The sequence below is a fragment of the Psittacula echo genome (genome assembly GCF_963264785.1).
Source record: "Psittacula echo genome assembly, chromosome: 6".
NCBI lineage: Eukaryota > Metazoa > Chordata > Aves > Psittaciformes > Psittacidae > Psittacula > Psittacula echo.
The window spans coordinates 30,894,138-30,907,987 of record NC_137743.1 but is presented as its reverse complement, the minus strand read 5'-3'; the positions used below and the strand labels follow the sequence as shown (position 1 = coordinate 30,907,987).

Here is a 13,850-nt window from a genome sequence, read left to right as displayed (position 1 = left end):
TCTGGAGGAGAAAACCTGCCGTGGGATGCTACTTTAGGTTGTGCAACAAAGCACATGACTAGCCTGTAATTAATGAGATGGCAGGTAAGGCTCTTCTGGGTTGAAATCACCGCTATTTTGTTCCTTGTCTGGATTGCCCTTCTCTGTGACAGCCTTGCTGCAGATGACAGCTACTCAAAATCCCTTCCTCTGGCAGTTTAACCAGTGCTCTCCAACCACAGATATGGTGACTCCCAGGGTGTGCGACTGGCTATTCGTATTTTTTGTTAATTGCAAACACAGGGAGTCTTCTAAAGGACCTAGAATAAAACCTAGATACAATTTAGTGTGCTTAGTGATGTGACAGTGGGCAGTATTTTATCCTACCTTTCCCAGGTTGGAAAAGGTCCCTGGGGAATAAACCTGGGTTGCTGGTAGCTTCTGCTGGGCTGTGATGTGGCCTGTGGGAGGAAGCAGTTTAAAGAGTGATTTAAGGGTTTTAGGGTATTGGGTAGAGGCTGGGGGCAGCCAGGACCCGCAGCTATCAGCACCAGGGAATGCCAGTCTGTGCAGAGGCTATAGGAAGTGATGCCTTGTACGGGACCTTGGTGGGACTGCTGGAGACCCATGGAGGTGGGCAGACAGCATGACACAGGGGGTTGCAGGGCACAGCACAGTCAGCAGCACACAGGAGACAGCAGCCGCTGTGGTGTTCTGAAGTTGGTGTCGGCGGTGCTGCTCCTCAAACAGGGCTTGTGAGCAGGTTTCAAGGCTTGGCTGCTGCATCAGTGGCTCTGGGATCAAATGGGGACATTTTGTGTAGTTTGAGTATTCTGTGAACAATTCAACTTCAATTTCTTCCAGCATCGCTGCTCTTACCCCAACATGATGACAATTAAGTTAAGTGCAACGTTTAATGACCAGCATCTCATTTTCTAGCAGGTGATTGAGATTTCTTTTTCACACTCTGATGCAAATGTCTTTAAACCTAAGACCTACCAAGAGGAAAAGGGAACAATTCATTTAAGACGAATCACAAAAACTTGCTAATTCATTTAGGTGTGTGCTCTGTGTTGCAGATATTTTGCTACTACAGGCTTTACTATACATGTGAAAAAACTTGCACCGTGCAAAGAAGTTGGTTTCTTTTTCTGGACACCAAAACCACAATCCTTACTGGAGATTGTGCAAACACAAAGGGACAACCTGACCGTGCAAAGTGGTGCTTTTACTAGCAGCTCCTGGTCGGGGTCAGGCACACCACAGGGAAGGATCACAGCAGCTCCCTGCTCTCCCTCTCTCACCCCCAGGTTCCCTGGCTGCAGTGGATGATTTCAGATTAACGTTACTTCATTTTTCAATTTAGCTGTATCTAAAATACCAGACAACTTACAGGGAATGGTAAAGGCTGTGCAAATTCAGCATCAAGAGATCAGGAACATCATATTCCTGTTGGTGATTGCGTTGTTACATCTAACAAAAGACTTGAGGATGGACAGACAACTCTGTGTTGGGGTTTTTTTGCTCTCTGTTGTGTTTTAAAGGGCTGTACCACCCTGAGCTGCTACCTTGTAAGAATTTTGACCTGATGTAACTGTGGGTGGCTGGTGTTCATCACTGGCTTCAGGATACAGCTCCTGCAAGGTCAAGTGCAATTATTGTACCTCTTCTGCCTGCTATTTTAGCTTCAAAGGACACATTCCTATAGCTCCAAGTTGTTACGAAAATCATCTTTCTGTGGACTAAAACTTGAAGCTGCAATATTGACCATTTTATATGTCTATGATCAGCGTTTCTGTGGTGAGGACACAGTGACGTCCTCTTTCTGTTTTAACCCAGCCCATTTGCTATTTTAGCATTTAATATTTTCATGCTGTCTCACTCAGTGCTACACCCTACTTTTCTAGTTCTTTACTTGTGATTCAGATAACTTGTATTACCAACATAACTTACATCAATAACACATTCTGTCTAAGAAAAATGATTTGAACTTGCTTTGTGGATTTTTTGGGTTGTTTTTAACCTGTTTGTTTTGTTTTTTTTCTCACCATCTCTCCCAAATGGTTTCAATTCTCTACTTTGGCACTAAATATGACCTGGTTTTCTTCCTTCTTAAGGATACTGACATACTGATTTTTACATGAAAAATTCACCACCATTAAGACTTCTCATCAGTATGCACAGCTATAGCAGAAGATGTTTTCTTTTTTGACAGCTCCAGCTTTGTAAATGTCTCTGTAAACTGTGAGGAAAAAGCGGCCATTTTAGCACATAAGTGGGCTGTACTACAAACAGACACGTTTCCCAAGCAGGAACCAATCTGCAAAATATTGCCACTTCACATGCAATTAGGAATGAGATCAACTATCATATCTTTACTTCAATATGCTAAGTGAGGTGATCAAAAATGGCCAAGCTGACAAAATGAAAGTATCCTTGATCAACATCTAAATACACATTTTTCAAAGGAAGCCATAGCTTTTTTTCATGCCTAAATATTCTGATAGCTGGTATTGATTTCACCCTGTCAGCCTGCATCTACTGGTGTTGATAAGGAGTCTTTGATAATGTGTTGATTTTTCTCTTTCCTAAAAAAGCTATTTTTTCCCCTGGAGATGTATGGATTTTGGGTTACCTTGTTGGGTTTTCCCTTTTGTAGTCAATGAGTGACCCAGAATCTCCTGCCCCTATTTATTTATTTTTGACAAGGTTATCTGCTAGGTATTTTATCAGGGTTGATTTCCTCTGTGCCTCTGGCTTCTGAAAACTGAGAGTTAATTTTGTCCAGCAGTTAGGACCAACTGCAAAACCACTTGCAGCTCTGTAATGCTCATCAGCTTATTGGAGGGGCTGCAGGAAAGGCAAGCTGCTTGTGGTCTTGGACAAGGCTTCTCCCCACTGCTTTGACCAGAGAGAGATCCAGTCCTCTCCAGTTACGTGCTTTCATTCCCTCACCAGCTCCTTTCCCACCTGTCCTTTGAAGCACTGATGGGATGTTTCTTCCATCATTTACTGCAGCTCCTCTCAGGCTGGGTAAGAAAGAGCCTCCCCTTGCTCCCAGGGACCAGTTTTTCTTCATCTGTTTGTCTGGCTTGGTGTGCAAGCATCCAGCCAGCAAACAAGGGCAGTTTACTTTAACAGAAACATGGTTTTATTTATTACAAGCCATTTTAAATCATTTATTTGACTTTTAAATTATCCTTAGCATTGAAGTCTCATCTGCTTTGCAGATGGAAAGCAGCAACTGCCAAACAGCCTTTATTGTCTGGGATATCCCCAGCCCACAGTGAACTGTTTTGATGTTCTTCTGACCACTTTCATTTTAGGTTGTCCTTAAGGCTCAGCCAAGCTCCCTGGATTTCCCAAGCAGGCAGTAATTGCTGCTCTGGAGACCTTGTGAGCTGGCGTTGTATGGGTCTGCTTCCTGACTGACCTCCCAGACTTTCTGAATCTGCCGGGGCACAAAATGTGAGGGTGTGCTGTTCTCCTTCAGGGTCTTGTCTGCAGGACACGGTTAGTTCTCCTTATTCCTCAATGAAGCCTTTTGGAGGCTTATGTCAGTGTGAAAGGGCCTTCACAAATACCTTGCCAGCCGTGATGCTGTACAGCCTGTAAGCTCTAGACCAGGAGAGATGGTGCTTTTCCATCAAGCTACTTGGAAGACATGTACAATTTGAAAATCGCATCAGTGCTGTTAGCTGAAAGTAGCCTGGTGTTGTTACATTACTAGCTCTCATGTTAAAAAAGAAATAACTGCTGCTGATAATCAGGTCATCTACGGAGAGATCATACCACGTGAAGCATCTCTTCCTTACCAAACTGGACCCATGGAGAGAAGCTGAGGAAGGATGCTTCTCCTCATATCAAATACTGTGAAGTATCAGCATTACAAAGGTCACATTTTTCTTAATGCCTGCACACAGCACCACATTCCTTCCCAGAAAATGGTCTCTTGATATTTGCTTTGTGTTTTAAACAAATTTCTGGCCTAATTTCTGGCATGTGTCTGACATGCATCCTTAAACTGATAACCCCTCAAGTTCAGTTCTTCATATGCACTAGCTGAAATGCATAAATAATTGAAAATTTAATGGTTGGAGTTATTCAGTACTAAATGTATTTGTTAAGTTAACTTTGGTTAAGACTTTGCAATGAAGACCTTTGCTTATAGGTACAATGTTTGTCACTATTTGTTTGTTACTGGATAAACCAGACATGCAGAAACAGCTTGATGCGCCTCCCTGATACACCAGATCAGTTTTTGTAGGATGACAACAAGGCCGTGATTTTATGAAGCCTGTCTGGGGCAAAGCAGTGTTTTCGGCTCAGAATACTGTCAGATATCCAAGACAGAAAGGACTTGGATCAGACCTATCCTCTCTACTTTCAGCAACGTGCAAGTACAACCAGCCAGTCCCCAGCCTACTTGGATGCACAGTGGCCTCTTAAAAACAAGCAGTCCTTTTTGTCTCCTTTGCTGTCTTTTAAAACAGCAATATCTGAAACTTTGGCTTTTTGGCTGCTTTCCCCTACTGCATGCCTGTTCTGCGACAGCAAGCAGCTAGCTGGGTTTGCGGTGGGACTTCCGTGTAGTTTAGAGGGCTGTTGGCTGGGATGGGTTTGGTGGCTCTTGCCTTGGTCTTCACCCTGGCAGGAGCACTGCAGGTGGTGGCAGAAGACTGAGTATCCTCCTTCAGGGACTCATGTGCTTCTCTCTGGAACAGCTGTAGAGTGCAACCATGAAGGGCCCATGGGGGACAGCAGAGGGTATTGCAAAGGGCTGATGTCATGCAAGTTGACCCAGACTTTTTTCACAGAGTTCATGGTGTTTCATGTACCTATATTGGTGAGACATCTTCTTTCTGAATCCTTTTGGGTTTAGTATCAATGCTTTGAATGTACCATAGCAGAGAAGTTCTCCACTTCCATCTCTTGTATACTTCCTTTAGTGTTGTGGGGGGTTTTTTTTGTTGTTTTGTTTGGTTTTTTATTTTATTATTTTTAATTTTTATTTTTTAGTTTTAAATATCCTACCTTTAGTTTGATAGTTCACAGAAGGTCCCTTTATTCTACAGTATGAGACAGGAAAAAGAGAACCTCCTGATCAGTCTGTACCAGACATTACTTCATGTACTTTTATTCTCTCTGCTGTTTTTCTCTGAAGATAATAATCCCAATCTTTTCAGTCTTTTGTGAATTGCCATGCTCTTGATCCTACTTGTTGCTTTTCTTTGAACCCTCTGAAGTTTCAAGTCTCTTTGAGATGGCTGTAGATGGCTGTACCACAGCAGTCTGCTTGAGGTTGTACCACAGATCTGTGTCAAGATAAGTCTGTCTTTTTGTTTTCTTCATCCTATTTTATCTGCACACTGAAAGGATGGAGTTGTTAAGCTTTCTGTTGCACAACAGCAAACAAGGCTGGGTGGCACCTGGGGGCAAAGGCAATGATCTAGGTTACTTCCTAAAGCATTCCCTATGTATTTGTCCAATCTGTTCCTAAAGACCTTCGGTGACTCCACAGCCCTATAGGCCATCCCAGTGTTTTGTGACCTTTGCTATTAGAAAGACAGAAAAATACCAAACCTGAAGCTTCCTTGCTGCAATTTACAATTCATATACCTCCCATGAACAAGGGAAGCTTTTTCCACTTGTTTGTCCAATGGCCTGTTACATATTTGAAGACTCTTATCATGTTTCCCCTTTAGCATTCTCCTTCGGAACAACTGCAGTTCACCTAGGTGTTTTGGTCATGTGTTCTAGATCTCTTATCATTCTTACTGTCCTTTCCGACTAGGCCATGTCTTTCCTGAGTTTCATGCCCCAAACCAGACATAATACTTCTAGCTGAAAACAACACTGTATAGACTGAATAGAAATGATCCCTTTGTGTCTTAAGAGGTATAAGCCAGTTCATACATAACAGGATAGTGTCCAGGTAAGTCCATGTATAGCTCATGAACAGCCATACTCCCCTACTAAACCATCTTCTGAAATACTGCTGTCCCATAGCTTTGTTGTAGATTCAGTGCAGGTCCTTTTCTCTGTCCTTATTGAGCTGAGCTCCATCTTCTCCAGCTTACTCCTGAACTATCAAGAGGAGGCTGAAACTAAACCTGGACCCTGGCCGTTCTTGCAGCTATCTCCAGATTGGTGCAATCTGAAAATTTAGCAGTCTTCATTCTCCAGTTGAACTATCGAATAGTCTGGTGCAAGTCCTAAGCAACTCCATTCACTGCATCCTTGTATTCTGAAAGAAAAGCCAGTCATAACTGCTTCCAAGGTTTTAACAATTAGCTGGCATTGGCCTTAGAGAAATTTCTTCTAGTTCATTTCTCATTTTACGAGAAATGCACCTGAGAAAATTACTTATCAGCAGCTCTACCTTCCTGCTTTTCCCTGACGAGAACCTCCCACCTGAAGCTGTTCCTTAGCCATTTTTCACTTGTAAGGTATCTTAGCAGTTTGTCTTTTCTCCTAAATGCATAACTTAATGCAAATATAATGAACTTCCTTGGCAATTACCTTGTCCATTCATCCAGATTTTTTAAAGGTCTCTGAAGTTTCCTTTCGTCCCCTCTGGGGCCTGGTTAATTTCATAAATTCGTATCTATGTTTTATATCTATCATATCCCAGTTCAGCATTTGTCTTTTCCCAATCTGTACTGTAACATCAAATGGGTTTAGGAGGGAAGGCTGAGGCCCTTGTTGTTAACCCGATGCCCTGATGAAAAGTGACCACCTAACTCTCCTCTCTACCTTCTGTCTCCTGGCCAAATTCTGACACTGTAAATTGTCAAATATATTCTGGAAGACAAAATAAGCTTAGGGTTTTTTCTATATTCTTACCTTACTGATACTATCAATAATTCTAAGAGATTAATGAGATCTGATTTTCATTTACAAAACCTTGCCATGACACAATCTTTCAAATGCTTTGAAAGATCATTCTGACTGGTTTTCATGTCAAGATGTGTGGCTCCATAGGTTTGCTGGCAGCCCTATTCTTCCAGCTTCTAACAGTCATGGATATGCTCTATGTGATTTGGAGAACGGTTAATAGCCTCCTTGTTCCAGTGTTTCCTTATTGTTCTGATGCTATTTTTGGGCATACTACCAGAGGAGACCAGTGAAGGGAGGGCAACTATATGGTGTTTTTTATTATGAGACTGCAAAACCCTATACCCTTCCTTTTTTGCTGTTTTGAACAATTTCTAAGTTCTAATTCTAACTTTTTATGGCTTTTTTACTTCTTCACTTCGAGAATCATTCCCATTTTCATATTCAGGGTCCATTTGTGCCTTTCTCATTTTCCTTTTCATCACTGCCAACTGAAATTTGAGATTTTCCTTTTTACTGGTTTTCATAGATTCAGATTTCTATACTCTGTTGGCTTTCCTACTGGCTCAAATAATGCATGGAAACATGCCTTTTAGAGTAATGGCTTCATCCTTGTCACCCTGGGAAGGTACAACCTCTTGGGTTTCATTGTTTTCAGGAGTTCCCATGTTATCTCCAACAGGCTTGGCTTATTTATTTATTTATTTATTTAGTTAGTTAGTTAGTTAGTTTTCCTGTTTCAACTTTGAACTTCTGGTTAATAAGTATCAATCTCGCATCATTATCACAATCTGGTCTCCTATGTGGTCTTTGAATCTTAAGTCTCACTTTTAATTGGGTAAATCTTAGACTCCTGAAGAAGTGTGAATCTGAATTTAAAATAGAGTAGTTGCTCTGCATAAACTCTCAGCGCATGTCAGGTGGTGTGATGCAGCCTACACCACTTTAATGTAAACTAAAGGCTATTGACACAAAGCAGATATTAAGTAGCTGGTTCCTCTGCACTGACTAACCTTCCCATATGGGCAAGCCTGCAGCTAATGCTTCAGCTAATGCTATCTTTCAAATTAGATCCACCATAATACTTCAAACTAAAGAACTCAGCTGCAGTGGGACATTTGGGAAAGATTAAGATAAATTAAGTAAAGGTGTGACAGTAAATTGCAGTAGTTAAAGTCGACCAAATCCCTGTGTGGATGCTCTCTCTTTTACAGACAAAATATCCCCAGTTTCCTTTACTAATTCTGAAAGGTTTAATCCTAAAATGTTCATACTGGAGTTTAAGGCCCTCTTACTTTCCCATCTGCAGTTAATTTGACTTAAATATCTTATGTAGACAGCTAATATAAGTTAAGAGTAGACCGTTTTCTGCTCTGTTTATAACTTGTGTTTTAAGGCAGAGAAATTGGTTCTCTAAATTCTACCTCATTGTGACATTTGACAATTTATGTTAGGCGAAGTACTACATTATCATCATTTTTGTTGCTTTTTGTGCCTATTAGGCATCTCAGCATGGAATATTAAACATCCTTTTTTCTTTTAATCTTGAGATTTATAATGCTAATTTTACAGAAATGCTACATGTGGCCAAGTCAAACATATCAGAGATATCTGAATGTCTTGTGTCTACATGAAACCATCTTGACTGATGCTGCCTTGCTATCTTTCTTTTTTTCAGACAGGAGTGTCTCATATCAAACCATTACTTTTCATTTTCTCTGGTATTTCTGTGATGTCTTCAGCTCAAGTTTTAAAGCACTTTAAGCTGCTGTATTATTGTCAAATAAATGAATGAGTCAAGTCAGGTGTGTTTGTGGCATTAGAAACTGATGTGAAGACCTCTTCAGGGCTCAGGTGGAAGTGGAACAGATTTTTCCTCTAAACACATTCAGGAACAGAAAGATTTCAGGAACAAGTTGAAGAGCCAGGTGCATGCACCCTCTCCTTCTGACCAATATTTTTCATAATTAATTATTTTTGTTTACAAGCATCACATGTACAGGTATTTTGAGACACACAGTGCCATCACATTTCTCTGCGTTAGTTAACGTCAGGACATGCATAGCATACAACTACGTGACTGACAGCATTACTATTGATTCCTGATCTGCTAGCAACATAGGGCAACGCAGACTCAATTGAGTCAGGCTTATGTGGGATCATGAATTGGAAGTCTGCTATAAAAAATACAATTAAAATAAAAATTCAATCAGGGATGCTGAAATGAAGAGGAACAATTTACAGACAAAGTGAGTAGATACTCAGACAATGGACTAATTTAATTTTCTGCATTGAATATTTGTGCTAGTTAAAGCCTTGGAGAAATACTTGAATTAAAAAAAATAGATGGAAGGATTTTTTTCTAGCTTTCAATAGCAATCATTCCCTAACTGCATCCACTGTTGAGATGTCAAGCATTCATCAAGGCATTTCTGAAGCACCATTCATTTTATCACTGGCACATACTAGTATTAACCTAGGGCTACAGTGACCTTAGTGGTCCAAGGATGGAGGGAAGGACAGAAACTGGAGAAGGCATTCAGTTTTCCTTCTGATTCAGTATCTGATAGCACCATTTAATTCAATGAGATATTTGCATTTTTGAAGTTAGACTTGTGCTTGGCTGTGTTGCCGAACAGGGAACAAGACCTAAATCTGTGATGAGGACTAAGTAGTGTTTAACTCCACTTCTGTGGCAACAAGCCATTTATATTTACTTCTTGCTCTCCATCCTGGGTTTAGTCCTAATGACGATTACTGTTCCTTTATGCAGTTAGGATTTTTCTCAAAGGGTTTCCAGGCCATATTTCAGGTCAAGCCAGCTTGTAGGCTGGTGAGATGTGCTGACACTCAAGCTTGAACTAACTTTTCCACTACAAGAATAATTCAAGTGGGTGAAGGAGAAAACATCTGTTAACTCTGAAAGTCAAGTTACTCTCATCCTCCACCAACATTACTAACTTCACTTGTTTGATGATTCCACAAGCACAGAAAAGGCTGGTTTAGTGTGGTTGGAGAAGATGAACTGTGTGTTTCCACACCCTAAGGCCCCATGCTTCCTCTTGGATTCATCTTGGTCCACACTAACACTATTTTCAAGGAAGCAAAAAATACTTTTTGAAACGCTGGAAGAGGATTTAAAAGGAGTTAAAAGGATAAAGCAAGACCTGGAAAATCGATTTAAAAATTCTGATACACAGTCTTTTAGCTATTGGGGTTAAACTGATGATTAGAAGCTCAGGCTAGATGAACTCGGACAAATATGAAGGCATAATTTTAAGAATTGGGCTAAGTGGCCATCTCAATAACCTACCTAACCAGTGGCTTTCTTGCTCAAATTCCCAGACTGGATCTTTCCAGATCAGCTGTTGCTTCATTAGAAGTTACTGGCTTGATGCATAAACTGAATGAATGAAACCCACCAGTTTGTCACGCAGGAGGTCAAATGAAGATGGTTCTGCTTATTGTACAGTTACTTCGGAAGCCACTTCCTGTTTAAGACCTTTTAAAACACACATATTCTCCAACGCTTCCCAAAAGCCACACTTTTTTAATATATAGCTTACTTGTGCTTCCTGTTTTTCTTGGGCTTTAGATTTATACAGAAAAAGGAATTAACAAAAGGGGGGAGGAGGGAGAAATGCCTTTCGCTTTCCATTATCTAGCACTCCTAGGGGGAAAAAAAAAAAAAAAGGTAAACTGAACCATACTGTGCTCCACGCTGCACACACGCTGCCTTTTAGAGGGTTTCTCATGGGTGGGCAACTTCCAGAATTCAGAAGGGAGAGGGAAGACTGTATTAAAGACTCTACAGTTTTTCTCTAGGGAAAAGGGGAGTTTGCCTGCTATTCCCAGAGTGACATAAGGGAAACAAACAAACAAGAAGGTCAAAATGCAAGTGCTCTTTTAAGCTCCTCAAGCTACTGGCTTTATATATTCCTTTTCTATTTTGTTATGTTAAAACATTAATAAACACCACAGTACTTAAGGTGTGTCAAAACACCAATACAAACGTCAGTGCCACAGCTGTGTGGCTTGGTGAGCAACTGTCATCATTTGAAAATCTGGGTGTCAAAGAGGCAGAGGTCCAAGGGCTGACGTGTCCCTTCACTATTCTCTGCCTTGCTGGGGGGGACTTCTAGATGAACAAAGCACTATAGGCTTCTCGCTCAACACCACAATTTGTAGGCACTCAGTTCCTCTTGAAACAACAACAGAAAACTCCACCCTAACCCAAACTGACATTTGAAAATTGGAGCATGTCTTGATGAAGGTCATAAAAGAATGGTAGGGGAGTAATAAGAGGACGCAAATATGCTGACTCTTACTTTTCTGCATTAAGTACAAGACACTCTTTCTTCTCCATATTATTGTTAATTGCCAAATTTTTCCAAAAAGCAGGTTCCAACTGATGCGTCCCTGGAGAAAGACTTGTGCTCACCCTGCAGAAAGCTTTAATTCCTCAGTGTATCTTAAAATAAGGCCTTAGTGCTGAGCTTCCTGACTCAGACTTAATGAAATGCAAAAGATTTTTTTTTTTTTTGACAGGTAAAAATGAATAGAGTCACCAAATTAAGTGTCTTTGAAGAAAAAAAAAGAAAATCAAAGCTGCACAAATGTACATCTTCACTCAGTTTCTAAAACTCTATTTTTGGAAATTAAGTAGTTTTCCATTTTATTCGGCATGCAGGTTGATAGCATTTCTTGCATTTATGTAAAATTGTAGATGACTGCATGAAATGTAGCCACATTTTATTAACTCTTTCCTCTGCTTATGCAGAATGAATACTTGACGCAATCATTTTGAAATACACGTACTGCATAAAGTCAGGGCAGACCTTCAGACTGAGCCCTGATGTCATTACTATTTTCTTCTTAATGCAGTTTATTACACTGTAACTGGATGGCAAAACCTACGGCTTGCATAAGGATACAGAATCTTATTAATGCACCTCATTAAAGGATGTGGGAACCCTACATAAAGCTGAATCACCAGGCAGATGCATCTTACTTTTAACAGGACCTGAACGAAGGGCGTAAGATTTGTCATGGAGACAGGGTGATCCTGTAGGACAACCTGGGAATAACTAAGCTTGTAGCAAAAACATTTGGGCTGCAGCTTATTGAATGACTCACAAAGCTAAGCCTGATGAAGCTGGTAAATTTTACCCAATAGAGTTTATGCAGATTTTGGCTTTAATCCGGCAGAGCGCTTAAGCACATGCTTAATTATAAGTAAGTGACATAAAGCAATTTAGTTAAGAATGTGTTTAAGTGCGGTGCTGGCCTAAAGACTTTATTTAGAGAAGCGTGGAAGAGTTGGTAACTCTTAGAAGTGATGAAGTTGAGAGATGTAAGAGAGACCAATGCACAGTCAAGAGCTGTAAAGGCGCACACAGCTTAGGTGGACAGCTACTCCACGGAATGTACGGACTTGAAGATTGGCCTCTGGCAATTCCCTACAGAGTTTACTGTGTGGGGTCATGGAGAACATCACGATTATGGAGATTACAGCGCAGAAAACTCATCTCAGGACTTCCCCATGGATCTGGAAGCCCCTGGAGTTCCACAGCCACCCCCTCAATAAGCACACCCGTGGCCCAGTGTCTCCCCCATCAGGCCCGCGCCCCTCTGCCTCAGAATGCCCCGGCCTCACCCGAAAGCAGCAGGGTGCGAAAGGACAGGGGTTACTTCAGCCTCCTCCCTGGAACCACCGGACCGTTCTGTTTCCCTCTCCTCCCAGAAATGAAGCCGCTGGAACGATACCGGGAGTTGGGGGAAGCACCCCCAGCCTCTCCGGCAGCTCCATTCCCTCCCAGAGGCCTGGCCACCTACCCCTCGCGGCCCGAGGGCCTTTCCCGCCCCACCTCCCTTTACGGCGCGTAAGGGGCAGCCCTCGCCAGGGCCCTCCCGGAGGGGCTTCCCACGGCAGCGGCAGCCTCCTGACCCACGCATAACCCGGGCAGCCGGCCCCGCCCGCCTCGGTCCCGGCCCTGCAGGAGGACCGGTGCGGCGCGGCCTGGCTGCCCTTCTCCTCTCGTCTTCCCTCCCCTCTTCTCTTCCGCGCCGCCGGCCGGCCCGCCGCGCCCGAGCACCCGCCGGTCCTCCGGGCGTGTTTCCCATGGTGCACCGCGGCGCGGCGGCGCTCTGGCCAGGCTGTCGCTGTCACCGCCAGGAGGAGGCTGAGGAAAGGCGCCGCTCGCCCCGCCGGAGCAGGAAGGAGCCACCGTCGCCAACTTCCCCTCGGCCTCCCCTCCCCCGCTGCCGCCGCTTCTTCACCCCAGCGCCCCGCCGCCGCCCCGCCATGCCCGGGGCCGCGGCACGGGCACTCTGAGCCGCCGCCGCGCCCCGGCCCGGCCCACCTTCTCTTCGCAGCTGTGCGGCCGGTAAGTGCCGGCGGGCGGGAGCGGGAGCTGGCCGGGTTCGGCTGGGCTCGCCTGCCTGCCCGCCTGCCGCGGCGGCGGGAGGTGCACGGAGGGAGAGGGAGGGAGGAGGAGAGGAGAGGGAAGGAAAAGAAGGGGTGCCGCGGATCGGCTTGGAGCGGCCCGGCGCGGCCCGCCCGCATGGGCCGCGCTTGGCCCCGCTGGCGGAGAGGCCGGGGAGTGGGGGATGAGGAGAGAGGCGGCGGGCGCCCTCCCGCCCCGCTCCTCGTAGCGGGGTGGGCGCCGAGAGCTCCCTTCTGCTCCCCTGGCCGGTGGTGGGGCTTCCCTGGCGGAGCCGGCCCCCAGCGCGGCGGGCCAGGAGCCGCGGGGCCACGGCGGGGCCAAGCAGGCCTCGCCGGGGAGGTCGGTATGGGGCCGGGGCTGCCAGCGGGGTCGTCTGACAGACGGACAGACAAAGAACTGGGGAGCTGCAGACTGACGGACAGGGGGGCTGGCACCGTGTCCCGTCGGCCCCGTCTTCCCGGACGGCCGTATCCTCCCGCTGCCCGCGTCTCCATTGTTCCTGGTGTAAGCTAGGTGAAGTGTGCCGACTTGTGAACGTTCATTTAGCTTAATTTTTGTTTTTTGAATAACCTTTTCCGAATCTCCTCT

The 13,850-nt window shown here is 44.1% G+C and overlaps 1 protein-coding gene across 5 annotated transcripts in view; it reads left to right on the top strand.

The window, feature by feature from the left end:
• Positions 1–12,990: 12,990 nt before the first annotated feature.
• Positions 12,991–13,850, top strand: part of ZNF148 (zinc finger protein 148) — a 43,331-nt gene continuing 42,471 nt past the window's right edge. For all 5 annotated transcript variants that reach the window (XM_080622218.1, XM_080622217.1, XM_080622216.1 and 2 more), the window contains exon 1: positions 12,991–13,202. The gene's annotated coding sequence lies outside the window, so the exon portion shown is untranslated. The remainder of the gene's footprint in view (positions 13,203–13,850) is intronic.